This window comes from Bactrocera latifrons, unplaced genomic scaffold (genome assembly GCF_001853355.1).
Source record: "Bactrocera latifrons isolate USDA-ARS-PBARC rearing strain unplaced genomic scaffold, ASM185335v1 scaffold_11, whole genome shotgun sequence".
Classification (NCBI taxonomy): Eukaryota; Metazoa; Arthropoda; class Insecta; order Diptera; family Tephritidae; genus Bactrocera; species Bactrocera latifrons.
In genome coordinates, this window is record NW_017534519.1 from 983,393 (window position 1) to 1,003,198 (window position 19,806).

A 19,806-nucleotide genomic window follows, 5' to 3' on the forward strand; every position below is an offset into this window, starting at 1 on the left:
GCAAGGGTTCACGTCTCAAGAAAAATGATGTTATTCACAACAACTTTCTATGTAAACTCACTCTCAAAATAACTCTGTTAACTTAAACCACTGTTTCYAATGTTGCGCCTAAAAGTATGCTAAGTAAGTAGTAACTCTATATGACTGACAACCAAGCGTCCGTTTTAAACTTTTCCAACAAAACCCGGAGCAATACAAATTAATATATATTATTGTATTATAACGGGTGATCCAAGTAGAGGAACTTCTTTCAATAGCCATTTTTTGACAGATCAAGCGTGAGTCATGTGATTTTGATTTGGTATTGTTTGACATTTTATCATCTAAAGACTTACGCCTGAACAACGTTTACAAATCGTTCAACTTTACCACGAAAGTTCACGTTCTGCTGCTGCGCTTCGCTCAATTTATGGTCAACATTCGCAACACCTTCACCTTTCTTGAGACCCAGCATTGATTATTGAAAAAATTCGACCGAATGACAATGTGCAGCACGCAGTGGTGAAAATATAGCAGCCGTAGCTGAGAGGTTACACAAAGACCGCGAAAAGTCGATCCGGCGCCGTTCGCATTGACTCGAACTGACGTACGGACCGACGTTTTTACGGCTTGTACAAGGTCTGAAGCCGACATCGCTTCGCTCTATGGGCTCTTGAAAAGTTCAATGAAGATCCGACGCTTTCAAACCAAATTTTTTCAGCGATGAGGCACCAGCAAAATTACCGCATTTTGGACGAAGAGCAATCTGAAAGTACTCAAGAGCTGTCATTTCATCCAGAAAAGACGGTTTGGTATGGTTTGTGGGCCGATACAATCTTCAAAAATGCTGCCAGTGGGAATGTAACAGTTAATGGCCACCGTTATCGCGACATGATGATCGACTATTTCATTTATTTCAACAAAACGGGGCCACTTCACACACATCGCATCAAGCAATGGATTTGTTGAGAGAACTCTTCGGTGAGCAAATAATTTCAAGTTTTGGGCCGGTTGATTGGCCACCTAGATCGTATGATATCACACCGTAAAACTTTTTCCAGTGAGGATATGTAAAGTTTAATGTCTATGTGGAAAATGCTCAAAAAATAATCTCCAAAAACTAAATGCAAAATAATACGAATACACATTTTCCCATTTGTCGGTGTTTTTTTCTTTAGAAAAGTAGGGAACGTCGATATAGATCACCCTTTATTATGTCATATTATTTGCATAGGAATGTGTCTTGAGTTGGATGTAGGTAAGTTTTATCGTTTCATACCTCGGCTTTCGATGTCCTCTTACTGCCTATAAAAGATTGAAAAATAAACAATATATGTATACTCATTAGTATAGGGTATATGTTTATTTAATGTTTTTAAATTGAATTCATAGATCTTCATATCGTCGTCATTCACACAATCATAGGCCGAATAAGCAATATTTTTCCTCTTATGGCTTATCATTCCAAGCATTTCTCTCAAACTCTGCGCATTGTTCCGCAGTTTACATTCTTCCAGGCGAAAATTATTGCACTTTAACTCTCGGCAGCTGCGCGAGATAGCAGAGGGAAAAGAAAAAAKGCGCAATGCAAAAACTTTGGCAATTTTTTTAAACGCAAAGCCGTTAGCAATGTGAAAAGTATTCCAAAAATGAAACGATAAAAGAAATACCAGAATTCGGGAACGACACAACAATGTGGGCACTCGTGAATTATTGTTACTCGCAAAAGTTTAGCATGATAATACATGCATACTCGCATGCTGGGCGCATTTTGTTTTAGCTCAGAATTTGAGGAAAAAATAGTATTTTGGTTTCCGAACGGTTTCTGTTTGCAATAAATATTGTAAAATTCATTAATTCGTCTCTCGGCTAGTCCTACCTGAATATCATTTTTGTATTTCTCGTATTTTTTTTATCTCTTTTTTATTCAGTTTCTCCCTGTTAAGCCCACTGAAACCAACGTAAAACCATATTTTGGTTTAGTTATTGTTATTGTTGTTGTTGCTATCAGTTCATTTTATTTTAATTACACCAAATTAGAGAATTAGAGTCAACTGAATACAAATTATTTTTAAAGCAATATCTATCCGAGTCTTATTAGCATACAGACAATCAAGCCATTCGCTCACTCTGTGAACTCCTTTTTTTTCTCAGAAATACAAATTTTCAAACATTGACAAATATCAAATGATTAATATTCCTTTGAAAGCAGAACAAAAGTAAGCAATATTTCGTCACCTAGAATGCGCAATAATTGAAACAAAATTCGGGCTTGGGTTATAAAATGGTTATATATAGGTTATATATCGGTTATTATATCTGACAGCTTTTCGCTTTTTTTTTTTTTTTGTTATAAAAGAAACCATTATATAACTCATGTTGAAACCAAATTTTAATCTTGGGATATAAAATGGTTATATATTGGTTATATATCGGTTATTATATCTGACAGCGATTTTCGATTTATTTATTTATTTTTTTTTTATTTTTTTTTTAATACGTTGTTTTGTATTTCAGGTGACGATTGTAATACTTTCCGCATTCCTTCTAAGCATCTGCGATTCAATATAACTGTGGCTACGGCATCGCACAATCTTAAATAGCATAGCTCATCCGAAGCGCGACGGGCCAACGCAAAATGTCTAGAAAATATTTGAATATATCTTCGTAAGCAACTCAAAATACCGAAACATAGCTATATTCTATTTGTGCACACACACACAGCCATACAAACATATGTTGCATGTTCAGCTATGTGTCGCTTCAGCAAATCTGTGTATTTAACGGTGAATTCGTTTGTGTGTGCAATATGAAAAATCAAAAAGCCATGAAATAAACCAATTTAGAAAGTTCAAAAACTAATTTTTCGCTTAGTTTGTCAAGTTGTGTGTGCGCACATACCAACTCACTCACCGTAAATGGTTCACTCGCATTCGCACTCGTACAAACAACCTTCTGCTTCTACATTTGCAACTTAGCTGCACGCTACACACATCGGCACACTCGGCTTCTTGGCCCACACATAACAGTTAGTGTAACCCGCCTTTGGAAAAAAAACGAAACTACACAGACGTTTTTATTTGTACATACATATGTGATCCGTGTTGCAACATTAGGTATGCGACCCAGCAGGGCATTGGGCGCAGCATWAACACGCTCCTGTCACTATTTGGATCATTTGGTTGGTGCAAAGAGAGAAAGTTATAAGTAAAGAACTTATTTTCTACTATATAATAGGTTAGGTCCGTTAACATTCGGATAAGTGACTTCTGATSAAAMCYACCTTTACCTTAATATTATTTATTSACATAAAAATCCTCCTTATTCAAATTATTTATAATAAATACTTTGGCCAAAAGTATGTATGTCCCCGAATAGTGTTCCGGCTTCAACCAAAACCAAGGTATCAAAAACCACACCCACTATTTRCTTTTTCACACATTTGAAAATGCCAACGTGCTTATGGCATAAGCACCCACATATATGATTTATATGTGTGTGTGTAAGATGTTTTTTCCGCATTTCTCACATGCACTCGCATAAAAGTTAAATGCTACTTTTACTTCACGTGGCCTGTTTCTTTCTGTTTTTCATCGTTTACCATAGGCGCCACGAATTTTCATACCCGAGTGCAAATCTAGCGCACGCAACAAAATAACAGTTTTATTTAATTTACTTCGCAAACGATAATTTTAACTAAATCATTATTTCTTCATGAAATCGGGTACAGAAAGGGGTTGTTCTAACCCACCCTTAATCCTTATTAGACGCCAAATTTTGAGCACGTATGCCCATGCGGYTCGCATGTGATGACAGTAGGTTGTGACCTGTCAAGAAATCTACAGCCGTCCAGTAGTCCTTCCGAAATTTTGTGAGTGAAAAGATATTGAGTTTTTTCGAAGCGACTCTTGCACATGACCTTGACGATCTTGCATATACTTAAGGCATTCCATCGCGTCMTGGGCCGCCAGTTTTTARTGACTTTCGTATTTCCTGTCCTTGTTCGGTGGCAATCTCGTCAGCAGTTTCATGTCCCGTACCACTCTTGTGACCTGGAACACAGTATATATGTAGGCGTTTTCCAGCAACCGCTATATCTACTACTGCCATACATCGAATGCCATTCTCTGACGTACAAGTATGTAAGGTTATTGYCTTAATTGCTGCCTGGCTGTGGACGTATATATTTATCCTTTTTACGTTGTTTCCTGCGTTGTTAGCTATTTCGGCCGCTTTTCCAACTGCAAAGTCTTACGCCTGGAAGATATTGCAGTACTGCGAAAGCTTGAAGGGTCGGCTGAGCTCCAGCTTAAGCTTACTTGGGATCAAAACTGGCATGAGGCCAGTTGATAGGACCCAAATTGACCCTAGAATTTTCTGGTCTTATTTATTTCATATTGAAACCAGCTAGCTGTCCAAAATTAACTGAGATGGTCACTTGTTCAGGGTATAGAAATTAAATGAAAATTAGGTCAAGAAACTGAACCGGAAAACCAAAACATTTTCTTGTAAATTCCTCTAGTAAATAGGGTCAGGATTAATATACTTACAATATTTTGTAATGGCAAAGCATCTCTTACGAAAACCACAAATACAAATAAATTACTGATTTTGTAGAAAAAAGATTTTCAGAAACCAGAAACAATGTGATAACACTTGATTTTATGATAATCAACAGAAGACTGCCACGCCCTTACTTCAAATGCACGCACCTTCGGAAGTGTGAAAAGTAAAACTTTTCCACGTTCGTGTGCATGTGCTTGTGCGTGTGTATGYGTGCTCCTTTTTTAGGGTGAGCGCATGCTTTACTCTTGTGCTGTCTTTTGTTTTCCATGACTTCAGCAACTTGAAAACTTTGTCAATTTAAATGTTGGTTATGTCGACATTTTTGCCAACTTTGTATTCTCGCCTAATTCATATTAGCATTTATAACCAAATAAATCTCGAAACTTCCCTTAAGTGTAGCAAGCAACTTTTTATTATATATGCTCATAAATAAAAACACAATTTTTAATAGATKAAAAGGCTTTGGCGGCAATTTCGAGCACAAGACGGCATAAAGGCGTAATGAATATTGAAGCGTCTYGTTTTGCAAAGTGAAACTGATTTTTACTGAATTTGGTTGGAAAAAACCTAAAAATAGAAAAGTTTTTATGTGATATATATATATATAGGGTATGCTAACTGTTTACTTGTACATATACTTAAACAGCAACTAAGAAAGGTGACTAAAGTTCGAGAACGGCTGAGAATCGATAAGAATTGAAGGCTTAGAGAATATTTTGAAATATCAGCGAAACTTATAAGCCGGCGCATGCTTTGTCCAGTTAATAACTGATCATATCAAGATCGAATATATGTATTTCGGTTGTTTTCAGGTTAGGTGAACCAAACCTGCCATTTGTGCGAAGATAGCGATGATGGAAGAAAATAAACATATTGAACTCACACAAATGTATTCTTTTAATTTTTGGTTTATTTATTTTGTTTTTGCATTTTTTAGAAAGCCTGCGGTGCACTAAACACATTTCACGAAATTGAATCGTCAAATAAGTGAGGGAGCCAAAGAGCTAAGTCTAACGAAATTAACTGATGCCACGGTTAGCTAGCAAGGTAATATATTTAGGTTGATATACATTAATGTAGTTGCCTGTGCGCTGCGCTTTATTCCCATGAACTGAAATGTCTGAAATTAAAATGCCAGCCATAAAAGCGCCGCATATCTATTGAATATCAAAATCAAAAATCGCATTATTCGGTATGCCACTGCGAAATTGCGCACCGACCACCCGTGTTCACACACATACGCACACGCCCAGCATGAAATTTCGCTGTCATATGCAATGATAGACTCACACATACATGCWTACATGCATACATAAATACATACACACATGCATGTGCTTGTGAGCAGTTGTGTGGATACAACTGTTGTTAGCTACACGCCATATTGTTGCGGTCTACGGCCATGTTATGCTGCAAAAGCGTATGCTCTCGTATAAGTAATGCAATTTTTATTATAGCCTCTCACTGCCACCGCTCATTTGTCGCTCATTCGCCACAGAAATCACATTAGCCGACCACATTAACATTCGATTTTATGCGTTGGCCTAAAGCGGCTGCATAAAAGCAAATCATACATCCACACACACACACACACAAATGCCTAGCATGTAAACAAACAGTGGCATGCCCAGCCAGAGCTCCTTTATCCTGCACTGCACATCCCACGTCACGGCGTATTATTATATGCCGCACCCTTTGCTGCCGCTCCGTGGTGCACGTCCCTTTGCTTCGATTCTTCGAGTGCAGATGCATGTTTTGGGCCGAGCAGAGATTTAATTATATTTGCTGTTTGCATTTTATGTAATAATAAGGATAATAGTAAGCGCCTGCCGCAAACGTTGTGCCGCACCGCATGTGTGCCGAACGTAGCATGTATGGATATGTGTGTGTGTGGTAGGATCCTCRCATGTACACCCATTCGTTCAATTTGCATTTTATGCATACAATTGCACAGTAACTCAAAATCGCAAGTAACTGTATCCTTAACCAAAATCCATAAAAGTTATATATTTTTGAAAWAGTCTTTTCGATTTGTCACTTCTTTTCAACTCCYTTTCGTGCGACTTCTTCAATCTACTCCTGCATATTCCAGCTGCAGAACTTAATCGAGCAAGTACAATTCTCTATAAGAAGATAGCTGTTGGAGGACGCTAATGACATCGATATCTTTGGCCATAAAAACCCCGCCATTAGTTCTGCTTTCTCCAGACTGTTCAAGAAAGCGAAGCAAATCGGTCTGATAGTAAACGAAGGCAAAACGAAATATCTACTGCCATCAAACAAACAGTCGTCTCACTCGCGATTTAGTTCCCACGTCACTGAAAGTCCTAACTGCGAAGTAGTAGATAATTTCGTTTATCTTTATATGAGCATTAACTACAACAATGACAGCCTCCATATCTAACGCAGAATAACTCTTTCCAACACGTACTACCTTGTACTGAGTAGACAACTGAGAAGTAAATTCATCTCTCGACGAACAAAGGCCAAACTCTACAGTCTCTCATCACCTCCGTCCTGTTTTATGGTGCAGGGATCTGGACGTTTACAACAACTGATGAGTCGGCGTAACGAGTTTTCGAGAGAAATGTGGCGAATACCGCAGTCGATGSAACGATGTGCTATACGAGATATACGACGACATTGACATAGTTCAGCGAATTAAGAGAAAGCGGCTGTGCTGACTAGGTCATGTCGTACGTATGGACGAAAAAACTCCAGCTCTGAAAGTAATTCGACGCAGTACCCGCCGGGAAAACAGAGGAAGCGGAGACCTCCGCTTCGTTGGAAAACCCAGGTAGAGAAGGGCCTAGCTGCACTTGGAATATCCAATTGGTGCCAAACAGCGCAGARAAGACGAAGATTTGGAAAGAATAATAACAGTAAATACATACATTTGAACCAAAAATAAATCTTTTGAGTATATACTTAGTTCTATGAGCACTTAAGTTCTTGGAAAAGATCATTCGTCATAATATTCATGTGTCAAACTCTAAYTCGATATTGGAAAATTGATAAAACTCTGATTTCTCAATAAAAAATATAAAAAAGTAAACCAAAAGCCAATTCTCGTAATTAAGTCACAATTTCTGAAAAGCCGMGAATTTCAAGAGCTATGGAATCCTGCTGCAGCTAAGAACAATGCAACATGTTGTGTTTACGGTGGCGTATACTTCCTCCGTCGAGCTTTCAAACCATGGACGACAGCATTTTCAGAACCAAAAGAAGACAATTAAGAAATTGGCAATAGAGAAGAAACCCAAAGTAATGAAAATTATGAGAAAATGTCTACAAAACAAATTTGAAATCAAAACACTGTACCGCACACGTTCGCGATCACGCAGGCGCRCACTTGCCGCTGTCAGACTACACTTCGCGCGTAAATTCCAATGTTGCCTCGTACCAAGCCAATAATRTGGCAAGCGAATTTGTAGTTCCGTGGAAGTTGCATATTTTTTCCTTATTAAACTAGTTAGTAGTCTAATTTTCATAAATTTCGGCGAACTACATATGTCGGAATGCTCAAATATGGATTATTATATGAGCGGCGATGCGGTGGCTTTTGAATGTCAATCGTGCCGTGTGCTTGGGGGCGTGTGTGCGCATGTTCGTGGGTGCTTAAGTTTAATGCGCTCGCAGTGTATGCTGGCAATAATAATCGTACATGCCGCGGTTTTGAGCATCGCCTGAAATTAATTTCAATTTCATGCTTCAATATGCATGCAAATTGTTCGTGGATGCGAGTTTATCGCGGTCGGCATTGTTGTGTTGTTCTGCAATTGCTTGGTGGGGAGTTTCTTGTAAGCGGATGCTCGAATGCCCCAGAAACTTCAAATTGCCAATCTATTCGAGTATCTGTTGCAAGTGTATAACAATTAAGCCAACACAGTCTAACGATATACTTAAATTGCTTCAAACACAATGCTTGTAATGAGCAGACGTATTAATGTAATGACTTTTGAAACGGAGGAGTATGCCAGGCGGAGCGCAATAATATTCATACACAGCAGGAAATCGAAGAAATTGAAAATTATGATATCAATATATTTTTAGTATTTTTTTTTTTTTTGGGTTTTTTTAATAAATTGCAAATAATCTAATAAAGTTGAACTGTTGCTCAATAGATTTATATTTATCGCACAAAAGCTAGAGATATTTTATAACTAATCACAGAATTTGAGGTATCTATTATATCATCAGTTATAGTATGTTATATATATGTAACTCTCGTTTTAGCTGGCACTTCACCCTCGCTCGTTGTAGGCAGCTCTCTTAACACTCGAGACATGGTTGCCACTAACTTTTATTAATATTTTCATAGCGTTTTTTACTTCTGCTATCTTGRGCTCAGATAGACCCCTTTGCAGAGCTTCGTGGATCGTCTTCATCAAAGCATTGATGTCCCTGTCTTGATCCTCTCTTTTTTTTCTTTTCATATTTTTCATCTAGTCTTCTTTCATTCTCCTCTTTCCACTGACAATAGCCTGTGCGAATTGGAGCAGATCATATGCGTATTTGTAATAATATGCTTCAAATTCTTCTTTCATCTTTGTGACGTCGTTGTGGCGCATTTTGCGTAAAGATCTTGGTTTACATCCTTCAAAAATCGAAAATCATCTTCAGCGATGAGGCTCTATCCACATGTACTTCATGGCCCATAAACCGCACCGTCATTGGGTCATATYTCTTCCGTGATGATCAAAACCGGGACGCTACTGTGAATGGGAATCACTGCCAATGATAACCGAATATTTTTCAATATTTTGAAATGGCCTAGTCAATTGTCGTTGATTTGACGCYGTTAGACTGCAAAGATTTCTTGTGGAGCTGCGTCAAGTATATGGTCTGTGGCAACAMGCCAGCGACGATTGTCGACTGGTGCGTTAGAACCTKCTATCTCTATCGATTGTCMAGYGAAAATTTCATGACAYTTCATTGATTGGAAGTGAAGTTTTAAGTGTTTTAAATGTCAGCATGGTTGTGATATCGATGTTTTCGATGCGAAAATGTGCTTCGAACGAAGAGCCAACATTAAATTTTGTTTTAAAATTGGTAAAACTTTTACCCAAACGTTTCAATTGATGAAACAAGCTTATGGCAACGATTGCCTATCCCGTAGCAGAGTGCACGAGTGGTTTCAACGTTTTCAAAGTGATCGTGAGGACATAGATGACTATCAACATGTGAGCCAATCAAAATCCGTGATCACCGGAAATTCCATCGAAACTGTGCGTGAATTCATCAAAAATCAGCCGAGATCATCATTGAAATTCATGGAAATGGAGTGAACCATTAACCACTTCATCTGATATGGCACCRTGCGACTTCTTCCTTTTCGGAAAAATGCATTTGCTCATGAAAGGAAAGCGTTATGCAGACGTAGAGGCTATTCGAAAGGCTTGCACCGGCATACTGGCAGTCATACCGACCAACGAACTAAAACACTTTTTTTTGTTTTTACGGGGTTAGATCGCCGAAATGACAGCTAATGGTCGGATGAAATCCGAGTCAATTCCGGTACGTAGAACCGGCTGTCGTGGGAATTGAACTAAAACACTCTTTCAACATGCTTTGGACCATGCAAAAAGCAGTATTTAAGCAGAAGAGACGATTTTTAATATAAATTGATTTTGCCGAAGAAACCATTTGTCCTATTATTATTTTTTATTTTTATTTTTTTTTTTGTAAGTCCTGTTAACTTTGGAACGCGCTTTGTATATGTCATGTGGAGGTATACGGCCGCCGTTAGACCAATCCCCACATATACAGTACCGTCATGTCCGACTGATGCGCAAATATGCTCCTGCGCCAATTGGAGGTTAGAACAATTGGGGTTGTGGACATAGCAAAATTCTTTACCAGCACGAAACCTATCTTATTGTGCTTCAATAGTGACTTCTTAATGAGAATACTCTCTAGATATGAATAGAAAAGCGTTTTAGTGGGAGAGGAGAATACTACCTGTCTCTTATACACATCTAGATGTGTATAAGAGACAGCTGTAATGGTTGTTCACTAATAATTAGTAGCTTTTTTTTCGCATCAAAGTCTAAAGTTTTTTTATTTAGCACACCACTCAGATGAAAGTGGCCCTCATTGGAGAAGATGACTTTCTGAGAGCAATTGCTATCGTTTTCATGTTATTCTGTATAGTTGRAATWAATAACRTTTATTTTATTTAATTATTTCCCACCAATCGAAATACCGTTCTTTATTGAAACTTTAAAATATGTGAGGCAAAAATCCGGCAGCCCAATTAAAATAGTGTTATTCATTACGCCACTGCTCAGCCCTTTATGAGTGTCGTAATTTGTGAAATTACGTACGCATACATACCTACATACAGATATGTACATAAGTAAGTGAGTATATAAATATCCATGATATATTAACTGTGGGTGAAAAAGTGTAAAAATTGTACGAGTTTAATGTCCCTTGAAGACCGTCAGGGATAAAATCAAAMTTAATATTGTCGGTATACATAATAAGTTAAGGGTATAATACTGATTTTTCTTATTAATTTCATTTTCTAAAAATTTTTCAAAAAAAAATTAGAAAATTAAACAAGAAAATTTAAAAAAAAAATAACTAAAAAGCTCCTCTACACTCTCTACTTAAACTTCAGGAGCTCATTGGACAGTTTTAATAAGAAGCAGCATTCCTTTAAAGCGTAATGATATGATAATTTAACACCCTCTACATAAATATTTTCAAAATTTTTCAGATTCCAAATCCTACCAGTGTGTTATCTTTAAGTCAGTAAGTTAATTGGTAAATAAAAACCAATCAAGCACAGTATAACCTATACAAACATTTCATTCTTCACCGTTTCGGGGTCCAGAAAAGCTCTTGCTCGTGATGTTTCCAGCGTTTGTCTAACTTAAAAGAAATTTTTTAAACGTAAGCCAATATTTTCTCACCAACACATTACGTTTTTTAACCCTCTTAACGTTTGCTTTTATCATAATTAATTTCCTTTACCTTTGCTATTTTTGCTAATAATTACAGAGAAAGTGGAAATACGAATATAAACGATTCTCCCAACAATTTTAGCAATACCGGGTATCCAATCCCTTCCAAATCTCGAAACTTAATTAAACAGTGTTCACTGTATGTTCTGGAGCGCATCAGGCTCTTTTCATACAAACATATGTACGCATCTTATACAGTTCTAGATGTGTATAAGAGACAGTTCACTGTATGTTCTGGAGCGCATCAGGCTCTTTTCATACAAACATATGTACGCATGTTTCAGTGTAATAAAATAATCCTTTACACGCGTTGCAATTTTCGCCGGCATAGCCTCTCACACATTTCCTACGAAAAGCAATCAAAACAATGGAAAATAACGCTGCAAAAACAAACMAACAGTTAATTGCTGAAACTGAGAAAGGCAAGAGCTTTCGACCAATATTCAGGCGATCAGACAGCAAAAAGTGCACATACTATAAATACACAGCGGCGGATTGAAAAATATCGAATTAAATGTGGGCTGTGCCAACAGCGCAGCTCAGAAAAATGCGCCGCGCAGGCAAATACGTCAAAGCGGCTGATGCCGACGTATATCAAATAAATGCACGCATATAGCCAATTTTACGRAATTCGTAGTAATTTGCAGCAGTCAGGAGTACACATGCACATGAACGTTTTTTAACAAGCGCCATACCTGGAACCACATACGCGAGCACATAGCCGATTGGTATGCCGAAGTTTGCGTTACATATTATCTTGCAAATAGTGCTGCTTCTGTGAACCTTTTTTAATAGCCAAGGCATTACTTGTATATAATACGTATATTTGTGTGCGTGTGTGTGTGTGCATGTGTGTGTAACTCTCTCTGCCGCAGAAGGCCRAACTTTGCTGTAATTTTTCACCTGCAACATTTTTCTTGCTGTCAACGCGCCAACTGCAATTGCAGCGCCACTACTGGCCCAGTAGTAAATTAAAATCACATAATGCGCACATAAATTCGGGTCAACCAATTCTACAATTCACACAGCGGCCAGTGATAAATCATAGAAGTCGCACACGCACGAAATAACTAATATTTTCGAACCGAAGAAACCAGACGAGAGGCGAACACTTGGAGGTGCTAATGTGTTCGTGAGTGTGTAAGTAAGAAAATCAGAGGAAAGTGCAAAAGTGTCATTGAGGCAACTGAAGGACCGGCCGCCGTCTTCGGTGTGTTTGGCATTGCACCTGCYCGCCACCAATTGGCACGTACTTTTGCTGCCATTCTTCATTGAAATTCAATGAAGCGGAATACACAAAAACTTAAATGAGCTTACACGATCGCCAAAGCAAGGCAGAGCCGAGGCAGCGCTACTAGACTACCGCAATTTCTTTTTCTAGGTAAGCAATAGCTGTTGAGGCAAATACAGCTTCGCAACTGCTGCAGCMGTCCTTCAAGCTCATTCTGCTGTGTTAAATTGAATGCCAAAGCCAGTTGGAAATCATTGATTTCAATGGCCGCTGAAGGACTGCACCGGAGGCGAACGAACACAAAGTGAATATCTATGGCATTATATGCAGCTATAATTTATGCCAAAAAGAGTGTAAAGTACCCAATAAAATTGTAGACTTACTCAAGTAAGCGTATCACACTGAAGAACTACTTGCAAACGACTGAGGATTTGGATACTTCAAATATCTGACGTGGAGTCAAGCTACACATTGCAAGCAACTATACATTTTGTATAGAGCACAGTTCAAAGTCCAAAAAATKTATGACAATATTTGCAAGTAGAGTTTGTAGATGTTGCATCAGCCGGTGGAGATATGCCAATTGAAATGTCTATGTGAAAAAAATATTTTAGGTTAACATTTTTCGCATAAATATTGTAAGCACCCACAAACCGATCTTAATCAGCACTAACTAACGAACTACTTATGACTAGAATACCGCTAACAAAGTATAATAAATACTCTGACAATAATGGTGTTGCAAGTAAAGGTACTTTTTTAAACAGCCTTTTTTTTTTTGACAGATCACGAGTGAGTCGTGTCAAGTTGTCATGCTATTTTTTATGTTATTGTTTGGTATTTTGTCATGGAAAGACTTACGCCTGAACAACATTTACAGATTGTTCAACTTTTTACGAAAGTGCACATTCTGTGAGAATGTATTTCCCGTGCCCCGCTCAACTTATGGCGTACTATCTTGAGACCCAGCATTGATTATTGAATAAAACTCGACCGAATGAACCACGTCCAGCACGCAATGAAGAAAATATAGCAGCCGTAGCTGACAGTATACACGAAGACCGTGAAGAGTCGATTCGCACTAACGTATTTAACGATTTGTCTCAGTGTACGTCGTGTCCTTAAATTGAAAGCGCACAAAAAGCAACTTGTGCAAGAATTGCAGCCGCTCGAGCTTCCCAAGCGGCATGGCAGAGCGCATGTATGGGCTCTTGAAAAGATCCGACGTTTTCGAACCCGATTTTGTTCAGCGATGAGGCCCGTTCCTATTTCTGGCTCAATGGGTATGTAATCAAATGCAATTGTCGCACTTGGGACGAAGAGCTACCTGAAGAAATTCAAGAGCTGTCATTTCATTCAGATCACCCTTTATAAGGGGAATGTGAATAGTCACGAGTCTTCTAATATTTTGGTGGCAGTATAACTGTTATTTTTTACTGAAAGTGAATTGTTATCACTTCACTGCATTTGTGACTTTGACAATTGCAAAATAAACCAGAAGTTATCGACACTTCACAATATCGCACACAAGGCACATCTTTGAACCGTTTTTCTCTCTCCTTTGGTGTTTTCTTAATGTTATTAGAGATGAATGTGCATACACGAGTCTAGTCTACCGTTGCGTCCATTGCAATACATGCAATACGTCTGTAGATTATATTAAAACGAAATTTAAAAAATGCATTGCGACCGGTGGTCTAATATGCCCTTTTTTGTTATTACAACACCCCATTTAACTCAGTTATATTAAAGAGGCTTCGTAAAGCTCCTAGGTTAATAGTTCTGCGTGGGAAACCAAAAGCGAAGAACAACTCCGTTCCTATCGGATTGGTTGCCGCACCTTCTTTCGCTAGGAGATTTCTAGCTCATTTCCATTGCTTCCTTTGTGTCCAATAATCCATGCTAGCACTTTTATACATTCCATTAGTTTAGTTTCTATGATCGAGATTGCCTGAAGTACAGCTCGACTATCACTGAGTGCGACTATTTCTTCCATAATAGTAATTCTCTAGAAAGACCTCAGCGCACCTACTAACAGAGTTAGCCCTTTGCTTTAAAAATGCTACGAAACCTGCTCATGGACACTGACAGTTTGAGACGTGGGACCACTAGTGCTCTGTAAGTTGTCATCACGCAAATGTCCAAGAATTTTGACAGCTATATCTCAAGCGAACTTTATTCTCTTAAAAGCAGACATATTCACATACTACGTGAGAGATATGAATTATCTTTGGATGTTTTACTAATTGCCTTGATAGTCATAATATTTTGAATGATTCTTCCATTATTAAGAACTTCTAGTTATATGCCTTAGTTCCAGTGTCCGCATTTGTATTTAAGTGCAAAGAATGTGGTTATGTAGAAAAACTGTATTTTCACTCTCACACACAGATATAGAATATATTTATTCATGTCGATACATTTATTCATGGGCTCTGATTTCTGTAATAAAATTCATTTGATATTCTACACATGGACATTACACTAAGCATTTCGTGTTTGGAAGAAGACTTGTCTGGTATAGTTGTTACATAAATTAAAGCTTCGAGAAGTAAAGATCTATTTTAGTAGCTTATTTGTTGTTCATTTATATAAATGACCTTGTGTTTTTCGATTGAAATTATTTCATGGCAAGCTCAGCATTCTTAAATTGAAACTTCTAAAGAATAACATCTGCCAATGCAATAAAAACTGCAAACTAAAATTTCAAATCGATCTGAGGTCTTGAATTAGAGGCTTCTAAAATTAAGGCGCTCAGTTCAATCAGCTCCATCAGTTTATTTCTAAGCGCGATTTTCTAAAAACAACATTTTTCAAATTTGCTTGAGTGATTGCCCAAAGACAAATGATCTGATCGCAATACACTTTTTCTGCATGTTCTGTATATTCTTATGTATGTAGTTACAATGGTCTACTAGCTTTTTCAACTGATCAAAAGGCAATTTTTGGCAGGTCTAAAACGAAGAGTCCCGGAGATGTTGAGCAGACTTTCGCATGCAACGTCGAAGATAGCATGCGACTCCGAAAAAGGATGTTGAAATTGGGCGAAGTAAAGTGGTGAACTTCGAGTTGTTTGCCAAAATTACTTGTGTCCAATAATAATTCCCAAATTTACCGATTATGAGTTACTTTGTCCATTGAAACCAAATGTTGAATTTAGGTGGACTTTCATTAAAATATTCTTCAAAAATCCTAGGCCATTGTGTAGGAAATACCTTCAACTTTAATAACCGTTCTGAATTTTTTTGTTTCAGCCACTCATTCGACCGGAATCTTGTCAGCAGTTGGGGATTTTTTTTGTGGCACCTCCGAAGACAGCACAAACCTTTGTTATTTTTATAAAAAAAACAGCTTAAAATGGAATAAAAACAGCTGAAAATATACCTCATTATGTCCGAAGCATTTCAAAACGTTCGATCGAGTACTTTCTTTTAAAAAAAATCACGAAAATCGGCTAATTTTTTATGGGTTACACAGGTATAGCCCCTAAGTTATGTTTTGGTTTCAAACTTGTAAATTGTATATATGGCTCACTCGTCGTATAATCATTTTTATTCCAACACCAGTATTTATCTATATAATAATTATATCTCGGCATCATTTTGTTGTAAATATTAAGTGAAACTTTCCAACAGAACAAACAGTGATAAATCTCACAAAAGATTTGTTGATCCACCAGACCTTCGACGCCAATGACCTTATGGTCTCACATCAAGAACCAGCTATGTGATCAACAATTTTCTATATCAGAAAAGTTGCTTAATAGACCACCCTAGTGTGTCTGACCTTTAACGGCACTTACTTCCGCTTGCCTGCAATGTAATTACCTATGAACTAGAGTTATGTAACAATTTGCAGCAATACAAGGTACTTATGATATTGAAGCGAGGCTCACAAGCTAATTGAGTGCTCTGAAGGTAAAGTCAAACTCCGAAATCAACCAACCAATCATACAGTAAACCAATCAATGCTTACGAACTCGTACTTTCCGAAGTGTGCTATGTGCGAATATAGAAGCGGTTGCATGCCTTCTGTTGTGACTTTAAATTCCATGTTTGTATGGACGTGTAAGCACTGTGTGCATATCTCACTTGCTTTTCGCCCCTTGGCCTTTTATGTTTCGCTTTTTTGTTCGTCGAGACCAAATACGAGAAATACGAGAACAAAATGATTGCCCATTATTGCCAAAAAGCAATTAAGAAAATACACGTTGTCATTGTGTGATTGCATGTCTGCCTGCCACAATATGGATGCCTCGGCCTGTGTGTGTGTGTGTATGTGTCTGCGGTGGTTTACTTACTTCTGAGAGCATGTGCAAGTTACCCGTTTCCTCTGTATGTTAGTTAAATGACGAAGGCGTACACAGGTCAGGCGGCAAGACCACATTGGGCACTTGTGAGCGTGTGTGTGTGCGTATGTGTGTGTTTAAATGAATACATAGTACATATGTTTGATTGCGAGATATTGGAATACATGAAATAGCGTGTCACTTTCCTGTGACACATTGACACGCTCACACCACATGTCTATTGCCAAGCCATTACGGCGCTGTATGTATGTGTCAGTTTAAAATGGTTGTTCAATTTTGTAGCACACAAGTGGTAGATCACTTCAATGAATTGATTGCACACCACACTATGGCAAGGCGACCATCACAACTCTAAATGAAAACAAATAATCTTTGCAAATAGTTTGCACTTCGGTTAAGTTTGAAGGAGCGCATCAATTATGGGATGATTCTTCTGGACATCAACCAAACATAAATTGTAGATTTACTTTAATATCTTATTTATTTTTTCATGGCTTTCCCCCTCCACAGCAGCAAATATTTTTGGTGATATTTAAAACTCAAAGCTCAGCACTAGCCCACTGTGCGCTTAATCAGTTCCTTGTCCTTGAAGAAATATGCTACTGCTGTGACATTATTAAATAGCGACAACTTTCGAACAACCACAAAGATGACATTTACTTACAGTTCTTCGCTGAAAATAAGAGTGTATGTGTGTGTGGGTTGTGTACACACATCTCCAATTACCGCAAAAGTTGAACTAAGATCGCTATATGTCCCGTCGTGACGTGCAACATTTTCGCAAAATTATTTTTGGAACACACGAAGTAAATAAAAAGGCAAAACACTGAAGACCTCTACATTTCCAATGTAAGTATTTAGCATATTTGCTGCTTAACTAACCTGCTTAATCTCTAAATCACCTTTAAACGCACCGACACACGCTCATAAATACGTATTGGAGAATTTATTTCACAAAATATTACATGACTTCCACTCCACACTTAACAGTAAATTCGTAGCCGCCATGCAATTTCAGTTAAGGAAATATCGTTGGAGCAAAAACAATACTTTGGCTAAATATTTACTACTCACAAATACATTTGTATAATATGTTGTGTTCTTCAATGGAGGTTCCCTTCGTTAAATGGGACACAACACTCTCTCAAGGACCTCACCAAGTACCTTGGGGTAGTTTTGGACAGCAAATTGCTGTGGAAAATGGAAAAAAGAGTGAGAAAGGCCAGCAATGCTCGATATGCGTGTAGGATGATGCACGGCACAATGTACGGACATCCACCTACCGAAACTCAATGGAAAGGTTTCTTAAGAACTCCAACGCCAGCTCTTGAACTGATACTAAACCTGCCACCTATAGACCTCTTCACTGAAATCTGCGCAGCAAAATCGGCGGGACGACTACCGGCTGCAGGGGAATTTACATATAGAACTTTCGGGCATAGCTCCATGGGTAATGGCGGTTGTGAAAAAATTGATTACATGACCGCTCTTGTTAACTAAGAAGCTTAGAAACATAGGTAACATAAAAAATATGGCTGACCTAGAGGTATTTAAACTACGAGCAACGTTGCTGGGGAATATACTGCCCAGAGTAAGGCATAAGTCAACATTTTAAGTTGCCGGACCACTGCAGTATGTTTCAAAGTGAGATCTTTGTTATTACGAAAGCAGCGGAGCTAGCCTCTAATGGACCTGCAAGCAATTCCAGAGTCAACATCTATGTTGACGGCCAAGCATATCCGCCAGAAGTGTCTTGAAAATCCAGGCAACGGTGGAATATTTTGCTAAAGTAAATAACTTCACTTCTACTAGATGCCAGTTCACAAAACCATCGACGGCAACGAAGTAGTGGATGAGAATGATGTGAACGGTAGATCGGAAGCACACATGAAGAAACTATCGCCACTCAAGAAGAAACTGTAGGGAAATGATCGGAATACTAACTATTCACTGTCTGGTGACGGCACACGTCGGCGGCTGACAGATCAAGAAGACTGCAGGAAGTGCGTAGAGTAGGGTATCAGGGAAACAATGGAGCATCTCTTGGGCATTTGGGCACAATAGGCCTAAGATCGCGGTGCATTCCTCATTTATTCATCTTAAATCTCTTGTGCAATTGTCCCGCATTGGCGAGACCACGCTGTAAGCATCTGGGGTCTCTACGGCATGATACACTAATGATACACTTTGCGTCAGGCATTCCAAAGGATGATTACTTCTCTTGTATCTAGGGAGTGAACTCCATCCGGTATCTCAAAGGACCATAGCTAGTCCCATCAGTTTAACCTAACCTAATCTAATTTAATGGAAATATTGCAAATTTAAATTTTTACGCCTCAGACTTATAATTTTTTAATTTATGCTAGAAATAAGTATATAAATATGTAAAAAATAAACACACTAATAATCATTCCAAAATCCGTACAATTCTGAATTTTCTAACTACTTCAACTTCACTCAGGTAATTGAAGATGTAATCTGGATGTGGTCTCCATCCTTTACAGCGGGATACCTACTCACAAACCACTTATGAACTCACATTGCCAGCAGTCAACAACAACTTGGATAATTAAACGCAAACTAAAAACGAAGGAGTGATTGCAACTTCTTTACGAACTTTGTGCGAGAACCGTTTTCAAAAGTTGCATGAAAATAGTTTAGATGTTTTTGAAATTAAAATTTGCACAAATTAATGCTAAATCTTAGATTCAACAAATTAGTTTTCACGAACATACGACGATTCTGGTGGT